Raw genomic sequence first — 11,738 nt, 5'->3', positions numbered from 1 at the left:
GTGGATGAACAGTACCCCGTGGTGTGGAGGGCTGGATGAACAGTAGACGGTTGAGGGGTGGTTGAATAGGACCCCGTGGTGTGGAGGGCCGGATGAACAGTAGACGGTGGATGGGTGCCCGTGGAGGGGTGGTTGAATAGGACCCCGTGGTGTGGAGGGTTGGATGAACAGTAGATGATGGAGGGGTGGTTGAACAGTAGCCGGTGGAGTAGCGCGCGGTGGAGGCTGGATGAACAGGAGCCCGTTGAGGTTGGAGGAGGTCGACGGTGGAGATGAACAGTATCCCATGGAGTCCCGTTTTGCGGTACGCCCCACCCCTCCCAATGAACAGGACCCCCATTTCGACCGTAGCACTCCAACACAAGTCCGTTTCGTCCGTTTTGCGGTACGCCACACCCCTCCCGATCAACAGGACCCCCGTTTCGACCGTAGGAGGTCCGTTTCCTCCGTTTTGCGGTACGCCAAACCCCTCCGATGAACAGGATCCCGTTTCGAACATGGCCGGTCGAACACAAGGCCGTTTCCTCCGTTCTGCAGTACGCCAAGCCTCGTTTCTATCGCCTGTTCCGTCCAAGCCCTCCCAATGAACACGACGCATTACGTTGCCTTCCCATGAATACGACTCATTCTGTTGCCTCCCCATGAACACGAAGATGACGTTGTTTCTCCGTTTCGACCCAGCCATGTACACGAGCCCTGGCCGTACGTATGCGCGAGTAGGCGTTCGAGACCCCGCCCATATGTACACATACGTGGCCGTATTTTCTTTCTTGCACCCTGGCCGCTGTACATACATGTAAATGCTACGTGCACGCCTCTACTACGACACGTGCGCGCCTCTACTAAGACACATGTGCGCCTCTACATCGACCAGCATGTACGTACACATTCGCGACCAAAATGAAAACGCTATGTACGCTTCGACCAGGTGGGTCCCGACTGTCAGGCACTTCCTTGCCTGCGAAGATGTACCTGGTGGGTCCCAGCAGTCAGGGGGCAAATCGTTTTTCTTTGCCCGGACGCACTTCCTTGCGTGCAAAGATGTAGCTGGTGGGTCCCAGCAGTCAGGGGGAAACGTTTTTTCACGAAATACGGTGGCCCGTCCGGTGGGTCCCGCTGTCAGGTGGAGGAATAATTATTTTGCACGTAATAAGGAGGCACTTCCTTGCTGCAGCCCTGGACCCAGCTGTCAGCCTCTCCACGTATAGTCCACGTCCGATGGAAGCCGTTCCTTGACCACGTTGACCACACCACGCCGAGAACACCAGGGCGGTGGATGACGGCGAGGCCTAGGAAGGGGACGACATGGAGCCGGGGAAGACGCGGCAGTGGATGCCCACGCGTAGAGGAGTACGAGGGTTCACTGGTTCGCTACGGTGTGAGGCTGCCGTCGCCGCAGAATAACAGGGGGTGTGGGTGAGTAGAGGGATGGCCTGGCCAGCGGTGGGAGTAGTAGGGGGCGGTGAGGCCTCCGCCGCATCGCAGCCGGCCACGGGAGGCAGGAGCACGAGGCACGACCGGCACTGGTTTGGGCGGCTGGAGCAAGAAGACCAGAGGTTGAAGAAGCACTACGGCCGTTGGATGGACATCGTACGGTCACTGGAGCTAGAATCATGCATATTGACTAAGTTGACAAAGCCCTTCATCCCCGTCAACTTAGTAGGCCCACAAGTCAGCCTCCCACCAAGGTGGGTCCCAGCTAGCAGGGGGGTATTCATTTTTTTGAGGGTAATAAGGAGGCACTTCCTTGCGTGCGAAGATATAGCTGGTGGGTCCGAGCTGCCAGCGGCGGTAACGTTTTTTTTGCGAAATACAGAGGCCCTTTCGGTGGGTCCCTGATGTCAGGTGCAGGAATCATTATTTTGCGCGTAATAAGGAGGCATTTCCTTGCGTGTGGCCGTGGACCCAGCTATCGGCCTCTCCATGTATAGTCCACTTCAGATGCATGTCGGTCGTTGACCATGTTGACCAGGCCGCGCCGAGCACCAGGGCGGTGGACGACGGTGAGGCCTAGGAAGGGAACGACACGGAGGCAGGGAAGACTCGCCAGTTGTTTCCCACGCGGAGGGGAGTACGACTGTACGAGGGTTTACTGGTTCATCTGCCGTCGCCGGAGAATAACAGCAGGTGTGTGTGAGTAGAGGGATGGCTAGGCCAGCGATTGGAGTACGGTGGGGCGGTGAGGCCTGCGCGACAGTAGAGCCGGCCGCGGGGAGGAGGGAGCAGGCAGTCCCGCCGGCGCCTGTTTGAGCGGCTGGAGCAGGAAGAGCAGAGATTGAAGAAGCACAACGGCCGTTGGATGGCCATCCAACAGTCACTGCTTGCGCGTCAACCTTTTTTTAGGAAAGCCTCAAATCTGTGGAAAACAGCATACAACCCATTTGCTAATTCTTAAGGTTTTTTTGGAGCCCATATTCTTTTTGTTAGCATTACAGCCCATATTGTGGCCATGATTAAAAAATTATACGAAATTTTGCATATTTCTGTGCGGTCTGAACTGTTTTTAATCCCAAAATTTCGAGTCACATTCAAACTGATTTTAAAAATAAATGTATATCAATATAAAATCCAACAAATTCTCCACGCATAAAAATTAATGTAATTTAAAATCTTGAAATAAAAAAAAGATATTTGAAACTAATTGCCCGTTTGATGTGTTTTAAAAATGTACAACCCATTTCTCCTTACCGATGGGCCATTTTCTCGACCAGCCGAATGAAAGCTCTCCTCGTCTTGAAAGATTTGCAGCCCAACAAGCCTGACAAAGCGACTTACTTGGGAAATCACAAAAAACTGGGCTGTGGCCGTGGACCCAGCTGTCAGTCCATTTGTTTTTTAGTCCATTTGGTGGGTTGGGTGAAACAATGATGTAGCATCTATGAAACCCATTTAAATCCCATTTGCATTTTTCTCGAAAGCTGCGGACTTGCTGGGCTAGGTGAAAATATCATGTTGGGCTAGACGGAGAAATGTTATAAAAATATAAACACATGATTGCACGTCAGTAAAATCTTTGCAAGCTTATGTACGCAATCACTAGGAGTTAACTTGCCAAGTTATATATAAACAATTATTATTATTATTTTGTAAGAACTTTCAACTTACGAAATAAAATATCATTTTAATTTGATGAGTTAATAGTACGTGGGGTATTATTATTTTTTAGGCTAGACGTGGGACAGTTGAGTTGGTTCTAGGGGAAAGTACTGGGAGAAAACTCAGTTTACATCGAAAAAGAAAGTGAGAGAAAATTCAGAGACCTGCTGGGTCCACCTGAGGAGGGGAATATGTTGGGAGGGAGGATATTCAAAGCACGGCAACTGAGTGAACTAGTTTTTTATGGACAAGTGAACTAGTTTACATACATAAGCAAATTGCCACTAAAAAAAGCAATCAGGTTAATGGGTTCTTAAAAGAAATATTTCAGACAAAACAGATAATTACGACACATAGGCTAATGCATGAAACACTCACATGATAAAGGTGCTTATAAACAGATAAAGTACAACATCTAGACCTTCCTGGCACGCTTGATCATGACGCTGCGGCTGTCCGTGTACTCGTCGTTTACGGGAAGCAGACACGCCCTCATGTCCAAGATCTACATGTACATGTCGTAGCATGCGTATGCGCCCTTGGCCGCATAGGTTATGTAGGCTAGATTCAGAGGTACCTCCCACGTGTTCAGGTCGTCTTCTTTCATGTTGGCATATCAGGGGTCGATGATGGTCTCAGCGAGGTCAACATGGAGTCCTTCTCCTACCTGTTGCTGATGATCTTGTATTGCTTCTGGATGTCGACAAGCTTGTTGCACCAGATGGCCGAATCGTCGCGTTCTTCCTTCTCTCCACCGTAGCGAAGGTGCAGTCGGTGCTACCGATGAAACGGGTGAATGCTCCAGAACCTGGTGCAGCCATAGGACTGAGGCGAGGCAGAGCTTCACCAAGTCCGTATCATTGGTGTACATCACATTCAACTTGGTGCAGCCATAGGACTGAATGGCGAACTCAAAGGGGAACTCCTTGCTGAAGTCCATATCCAGCAGGCTCACCCCTCGGATCGCCATTGGAGTCTCTTCGAGTGAACGAGTGTGTAGGCGGCGGCAACAGTTCGTTTTCCAGCTCTTGGGGAACTGGATTCAACAGTAAGCTGAGTGTGTACAGGCGACAATAGTTACTACCCCTCCCTCATCCGCTGCACGCCCGGCAGAAGATGCACCCTCGGCCACACGTCGGTTCACGAGCGGGTCTATATTGGTACTATAATAACAGGAGTTAGTGGTCACTTTACTTAAATTTAATTAGCTTTAATAGAAATTTGTACTTAAAACAAGCAATGCATTCGCTCGTTCTATCAGTGCCACAGGATCAACATGCACAACAATTAGAATTATTATTCTCAGGACGCACACGATCATCACATTTGTCGCACTTTCACAAAAGATAATACTACCGAGTTTGAACTGTTTGTTATGGTTGTTGTCCTCTGCATCATCATGTCGTCTTTCCTAGCTTGCAAGATTCAGAACCAACAAATAAGATCCAAATAATAAGTACAACAAATATGCCTACACATCTCATTGATTCCCAGCTTGCAAGATTCAGAACCAACAAATAAGATCCAAATAATAAGTACAACAAAGATGCCTACACATCTCACTGATTCCCAGCTTGCAAGATTCAGAACCAACCCATTAGAGCCTTTTTAGAAAGTGAATATCAGGATTAAATCCATCTTGGCTAGCCATGTCATACAATCGAAGAACTTGGTGAATGCTCTTGACCGTCACAACATCTGTAGTTGAGTATTCCTGTTTGCACAACATGTTTGCACAACACAAACAAGGAGACATGAGAGCATGATTTCGCTTTAATAGCGGCCTCCTTGAACTCAACCTCCAGCTCTACTTGGATGAGGTCTGCCTAGAGTTCCATGATTCAATTCATGCGCCTTTTTCTGCAGTTCACCTGAAATGAAGCAAAGATTGCATCATTCAGCTAGCAAGAAGTACTTGCTCTTGTGAGCTGGCAGGTTCTTCTTTAGTCGTTGCACTAAAATTGAGGAACATTAAGGTTGGCTGTCCGGCTCATGTAAGGTGCAACTATAATTTTCTTATCCTTTTGTGCAGTTCCACTAAAATAAAGTGCCATTGTGGTGACAGTGACGGCTCCATCTTGCAAAGGCTAATAAAATGTTGCACAAGATTACCAGCAGAACTTGACGGAGATTTTGGAAACTGCAATCACCATTTTGTGCAGTTCCACCAAAATTGAGAGATGTTGCCCACGTGACATTTTAGTTGAACTGCACAAGACACTCATTCCAAAAAAGTGTTTTCTGCAGTTCACCAAAAGGTCACAATAGCAACAAGGTGAAATGGATATCCCTATCTGCACAAAAAGATAGAAAGTAAACAGTTGCTGGTCAATAAGAATATAGGAAACATATACAAAATGAAAAGAAGCATCTTAATTATGTTCATGGCAATCACGCAAGGACAATAGAAATTTTAAAACGTTAGTGATGCTTCATGTTACCAGAAGCATTACGATCAACAATGAGATTCCTCAAATATGGGATTACTTTAAGGGATAATTGTATTCATGCCACTAGTTGTGTCCCACTTGACTGATTTGCCACTAGTTTTTGAAAACCCGCGGTTTTGTCCAAGTCCGTTTGCTCCTCTTATGTTTTTGCCCTTCCGTCACGTTTCCGTCCAGTTAGTGCCGTTTGACCATGTGTTGACCGTCCTTGGACTTTTCTTTGGACCATTTTGCCCCTGCTTTCTCACTCTCTCACCAGACACTTCCAGGTGGGACCCATGTCGCTGCCAAACCCTAGCCCCACTCCCCCGTCTGCTCGCTCCTCTCCCTCTCAGATTTGCTCGCCTGACGACGTAGCCGCCATGCCACCGCCATGGCCAGACCTCCATCCTCCCCTACGTCGCACCGCCTTGTCTAGCAGCCCCGTTTTGTTCATCTACGTCGCCTGCACCCTCGGATCAAAGAGAGGGAGCTCCACTGCCATCGCCCGCATCATTTTCTTCGCCTAAGGTCGCCGGCCTCCTTTGTCGATTGAAGCCTCCCCGGTCCACCGCATGCCTCCCTAAGCTCGCCAATGACCTGCACGGTGAGCTCTCAGTCGATCCTGCTCTCCAACCTCTCGAATTTGTGCGGTTTGGACCATCTCCCCGCGCGCCCAAGCCAACCGCGAGTTCGCGGTCGCTGCGGCTCTGCCCGTGCTCCCCATGCCCCTGGTCGCCCACTTGCGACCCCTAGCCGCGTCTGACTGCGTCCGGTTGCGCACACCTGCGCCCCGGCCCTGTTCCGGTGCGCCCGTGCCTCGCCCGACCGCGTGTGCCTTCGCGCCCCTGCTTTGTGCTGCTGTTGCATCTCTGCTGCTTGCTGCTCTGCCTTGCTATTGCCGCTGCCCCGGGACACCCCTCGGACACGGCCGCGCACCCGCCCGCGTCTGTTGCTGCTTTGCCGCCGCCCGTGAAGCCGGCGCTCGCCGCTCCTTCTGTTCTCGCTCATACTGCTGCCGCTCCCGTATTGTTGCTGATATTGCCGCGGCTGTGTTGTTGCTGCTAGTCGCTCCTGCTAGCTGCCCTTGCTGCTGCCCCTGGATGTGGCCTCCCATGGCGCGGCGTGCACAGCCGCAGCTAGAGCCGGCTATGTCGCTGCCAATGAGGCCATCCCACTTAGTTAAGGGAGTTAATTAGGGTTAGTTTTAGGATTGGTTTAACGTTTTAATTAGTATATTGTCTATGACAATGAGTACAAACGAAAGGGATGTGAGAGAGAGTGAGAAAGCAGGGGCAAAATGGTCCAAAGAAAAGTCCAAAGACGGTCAACACATGGTCAAACGACACTAACTGGACGGAAATGTGACGGAAGGGCAAAAACATAAGAAGAGCAAACGGACTTGGGCAAAACTGCGGGTTTTCGAAAACTAGGGGCAAATCAGTCGAGTAGGACACAACTAGTGGCATGAATACAATTATCCCTTACTTTAATGGTGGCATTGCTTGTTTACCAGACACAGTAAATCAACAGCGGCTAAAGAGTTGGTTTAAGGGCATGGGACCGTGGGGACAGGGAACCAGGACACTCAGCAGCGTAAAGGAGCAACTTACTTATCATACTGGGGAAAACAGCAGGAGTGCCATTGTACTATGTGAGGGCAGCAAATCTAATCCTGGAGACCTTTTACTATGTGAGGGCAGCAAATCTAATCCTGGAGACCTTTTACTATGTGAGGGCAGAAAATATAATCCTGTGATCTTTTACTATATGAAGGCAGCAAATCTAATCCTAGAGACCTTTTACTATGTGATGGCAGCAAATCTAATCCTGGACATACTCTGTTGACTTGTCCACCAGCCGCCACTTTCTATCCTTTTTTCAACCAATAATAGATCTGTTCCTTATCCAGTTTGTACTGCGTTTTCCCATTATTTCCCTTTTCAACCAAGAGACCGGTTGGGTATCCGGTCTCTACTACTTTCACCATATTATTTCCTCTTTGAATCAAGTCCTAGATTCATGATACAACTTTCCCCCCTTTCTTCGTTGTTTGAACAAAGCCCTAGATTCGAATGCATGAAGTAGCTTTACCTCTAATAATACTAAAAATTTAGGTGGCTTTGGAAGAGCTGATGGGAGAAGAAAAAGATGCACATGCAGACACGTGGGGAGCTGGGGCAGTAGAGCAAGGCAGCTTTCGAAGAACTTATACCTGAGGGTCGCCGGGATGTCGGCGGCGGTAGGTTGGATCTGCGGACAATACGGCAGGGAGGAAGAAGGGTCGGTGGACCTCCCAAGCCGGCCATGTGTCAGAGAGAACGGCACGGGCCGAGGATCGGGCCCCTCCGGCAGCTGTGGGTTTCCTCCCTCGGCGGCGATGACCGCGTGAACAATGCACCTTTTAGTCCCCTACACACACCGGCCGAAGGGATCCGACCGGATCTGTGACCAGCGGTGAGCAGAGAGAAAATGTCGCTACCGCTGTCTTGTTTATATCTGGAGAGGATGAGAGAATGAAGAGAGCAACCCTAGTAAAGCAAGCGCTCAGGCCCCTACGTCCATATATAGTGGAGTGATTATCTTTTTTCTCTCCACAACAAGCATTTCAATTTGTGTACGTGGCATTAAAGAAAAGAAACTCTCTATTTAAGGTGACTACTGTACGACTCCTACTTACTACTAGTAGTACTACAGTATTGTTCACTTGTGCTCCCCGCCCCTCCATTCATTGAACAACCCCACGGGTGAATAAACATACAGTAAGTACTGTATTTATATAGAACGAACAAGCTCGAACTGTTTTCGCGTAGTTAAAAGTTGAGGGCGAGGCTTTTCCCGGGCAGTACGCGCGGCAGTTTTCTGGTAGGGCCAGAAGACTATTTTAATTTTTTTAATTTTTTTTTGAGACGGCCACATAGCATGGAGCCGACCCCAACGATTTTAAGCTTACAGACATGGTACACGCTATCCTAGACTACTATACACATGCAACTGCCACACGAGCGTCCGGGCTGCGCTTGGCTCTTCGCCTCTTCGGGAAGTCAAACAATGATGGAATACTACTGCACTGGAGGAGTACTACAGTACGCTTCTGGCCATCTGACATCGATTGAACTGCTGCATGTCCACCTCTTGCGGGAGGGAGAGCGTGTAGCGAAAGCTTCTCCTAGTCTTGCCAGCCACCACACTCATGGGCAAGGGAGGGATGCTCCTGCCTTTGTGTGTATGACAGGTGGGCCCTACAGATGTGTGGCCAACCTATCATACAGCCAAAGGCATGTGCAGTTAAGTCCGCGAGGGAGAGGATAATCAAACTTCTCGTTGATGTACGAGTTGACAGGACACATCAAAGCACTACACTCGATATATTTCAATAATTTGCGTGTGTGACTCCCAGATGCAGAGGCCAGGGGTCATCATCCTCCTTTTCGAGAAAAAATAGACGCGTGTGTGAGAGGACGAGTGCATGCATGCACCTCTTCTCTTCCTGTATAACGTACTACTAAACTCAGAGTACAAGTTTTTGTGGGTGGCACGATGGTGCGTGTGAGAAGTCCCGAGAGATAGGTTTAATGCATTAATTGCAATGCATGCATGCATAAAGTACATGCATTGGTCAGTTTTCTCTTAATACTTACATGCAATGATTTAATGCACCTTGGAATCTGAACATGTGTTGGGGACAACCAAACTGAGCCTTATAAAATGGAAAAACTAAAATTTTGAGATAAGCCCTATAAAACCGGAAAGGAGGGAGTAGAAAAAGAAGTACTCCATCCGGGAATAGTGCCGCACTTCGAAACTAGAACCGTCAATAAATTTTGAGCTTGCGTCTCGTCACATTCCAAATTACTCCATGCTATATTGAATTGCAAACCTGTTCACACCAATCGCAACCTAAATGGTTTCCCACTTAGGAGCGTATTAGTACTCGGATATAAATACTAGTATGCCAAGATGACTGCACATTCCTCCTCAACTCCTCATCCACAAAAACAAACAAGTCATTCAGCATCCTTCCCTTGCATCTGCCATGGCCAGCGTGAGTTCTGTGTCGAGAGATTGCAACCAGGGAGAGGCGAGCATGGAAGCGGAAGCACGAGAGATGTCCCGCCTTGCTGCGAGAGCAGCCAACATGTCCCGCCACGCGGAAGTAGCAGCACAGAGGTTCCGCCGTGCCGCTGAAGCAGCACGGAGGTCCCGCCGCACTGTCGATGCAGTAGACTGGTCCGGTCGCGCCGCGGAAGTAGCAGAGATGTCGCGCCGCGCCACGAATGCAGTAGAGATGTCCCGCCGCGCCATGGCAGCCCGGGAAAATTTCTCGCGGGCACGCGATGACTGTTACAGGCGCATGCATGCAATCGTCCATAGCCAGACGGATCAGATCTCCCGCTCGGCGAGGTTGCAGGACGACATGGTAGCCTCGTTTGAACAGGCTACCGGCGTCATCCGGTAACTAAGGGAGGGCAATGAGAGGCTCCGGGCCGAGCACGACCTGCTGAGGGAGAAGATCGTCCGAAGTGCAGACCTGCAAGAGGAGACTAGTGCCTTGTTGAAGAAACTTATGGACGAGAATGACATGCTCCGCAACAAGCGCCAAAGGCTGGTGGAGGAATCCGTGGATGTTCTCAAGCAGCGTCTTGAGGACACGAAAGAGCTCATTGCCGCTCGCCGCGGAGACTAGTTTCCTGGTTTCTTTTGATGTAATAATCGGTTTAGGATGTGGATCGTGTCATCGCTTGTGAAATGTTGGGTTCTAGCGCGGATGTTTGGCCTTTGTTGGCCTCTTGGGATGTTGCGATTTCAATATGGTAGCTTTTAGTCCTTCGTGTTAGGCTGGAGTTGTGCTGAACTTCTTGTAAATTGTGGTGGTTTTCAGTAATGAAAATCGGAAGGGGCAAGCCCTTCTTTGATCAAAAAAAAATTTAATCATCCTTATATATTCATTAGTCTTGCTATAAGTCACAGTAGATGCTATATAGGTCCGTCGCATCTTACATCAAGATCCTTGCTTTCAGATTTTCTTTTTCTCTCTTAAATCTCAGTCGAGTGAGACATAGCCACGCCATTAAACAGAGGCTCGGGCGCCATTAATGGAGACCTTGGGAGAGAGGTGGACGACAGATGGAGGTCAAAGGGCTCTCCTCCCGATAAGCACGCGCAGGGGTCTGATCGCACGCCTCTCGTACTCAAATAGCTACCCTGCACGTCGCCTCCTATCTAATAAAAAAGGGGACGCGTGGCGGCACATAAATGGTACTAGTAAGTAGAACGCCCACGGTTTCAATAATACTTGTGTTTCCGATTGTAACGTGACAACACTTCTTCCAAAATGACTTTGTTGATTGTTAATGTGTGCGCCTTCGCAAATCGGACTGCAAATTTACCACAGCATGTTGGTGCCATGTCATGCCACCAAGCCAAGTTTCATTATTTTCATGCGTGTTTTGGATTTATAGGAATTAAAAAACTAAGTTTCTCAATGTTTCCAACCCAGCCACGACGCCCAGAATTTTGAATTCCATTCCCATTTCTTGCATGGAACCTAGAAATTTACCCGAGGACACACATGTGATTTTTCAACCAACTTTGGTGCACTGGAACATGTGCTTGCATTTCAAATTTGAATTATGCACACAAAGGTGACACGTTCCCTCCCTGAACCACGAGCCTTCTTGAGAGAAGCTCCGATTTGCAAGAAGCTTATACCAACATTTGTTCCTATTCGGCCATTTTTTTTACCACGGCATGGTACTACCATGACATGACACCATGCCAAGTTTCATGATTTAAAAACCAAGTTTCTCAATGTTATCGACAGAGCCACGATGCCTAGATGTTTGAATTTTATTCTCATTTTTTGCATGGGACCTACTCCCTCCTTCCATCTATATAGGGCCTAATGTGTTTTTCAAGACAGCCTTTGACTATTGACAAGATTAATAGCACATGAGATGTATACTATGCAAATTATATTATTGGAAGCTCCTTTGACATACAAAATTGAAGGTATGCTTTGTGTAAGTTGCATGTCATATATTATTGCTCTAACGTTTGGTCAAAGTTAGCCTTGAAAAACGCATTAGGACCTATATGCATGAGAGGAGTCGACTTCGAGAGAACGTGTTTGTTCGAGAGACACCGAGGAAGACTACTATATATCGATGGTGCATGTAGGCGGGAATTAAACTAAGGGATGGTCTTATTGGTTTC

Source organism: Triticum dicoccoides, chromosome 7A (assembly GCF_002162155.2).
Source record: "Triticum dicoccoides isolate Atlit2015 ecotype Zavitan chromosome 7A, WEW_v2.0, whole genome shotgun sequence".
In the NCBI taxonomy this organism is placed as follows: Eukaryota; Viridiplantae; Streptophyta; class Magnoliopsida; order Poales; family Poaceae; genus Triticum; species Triticum dicoccoides.
This window is presented reverse-complemented; position numbering follows the sequence as displayed.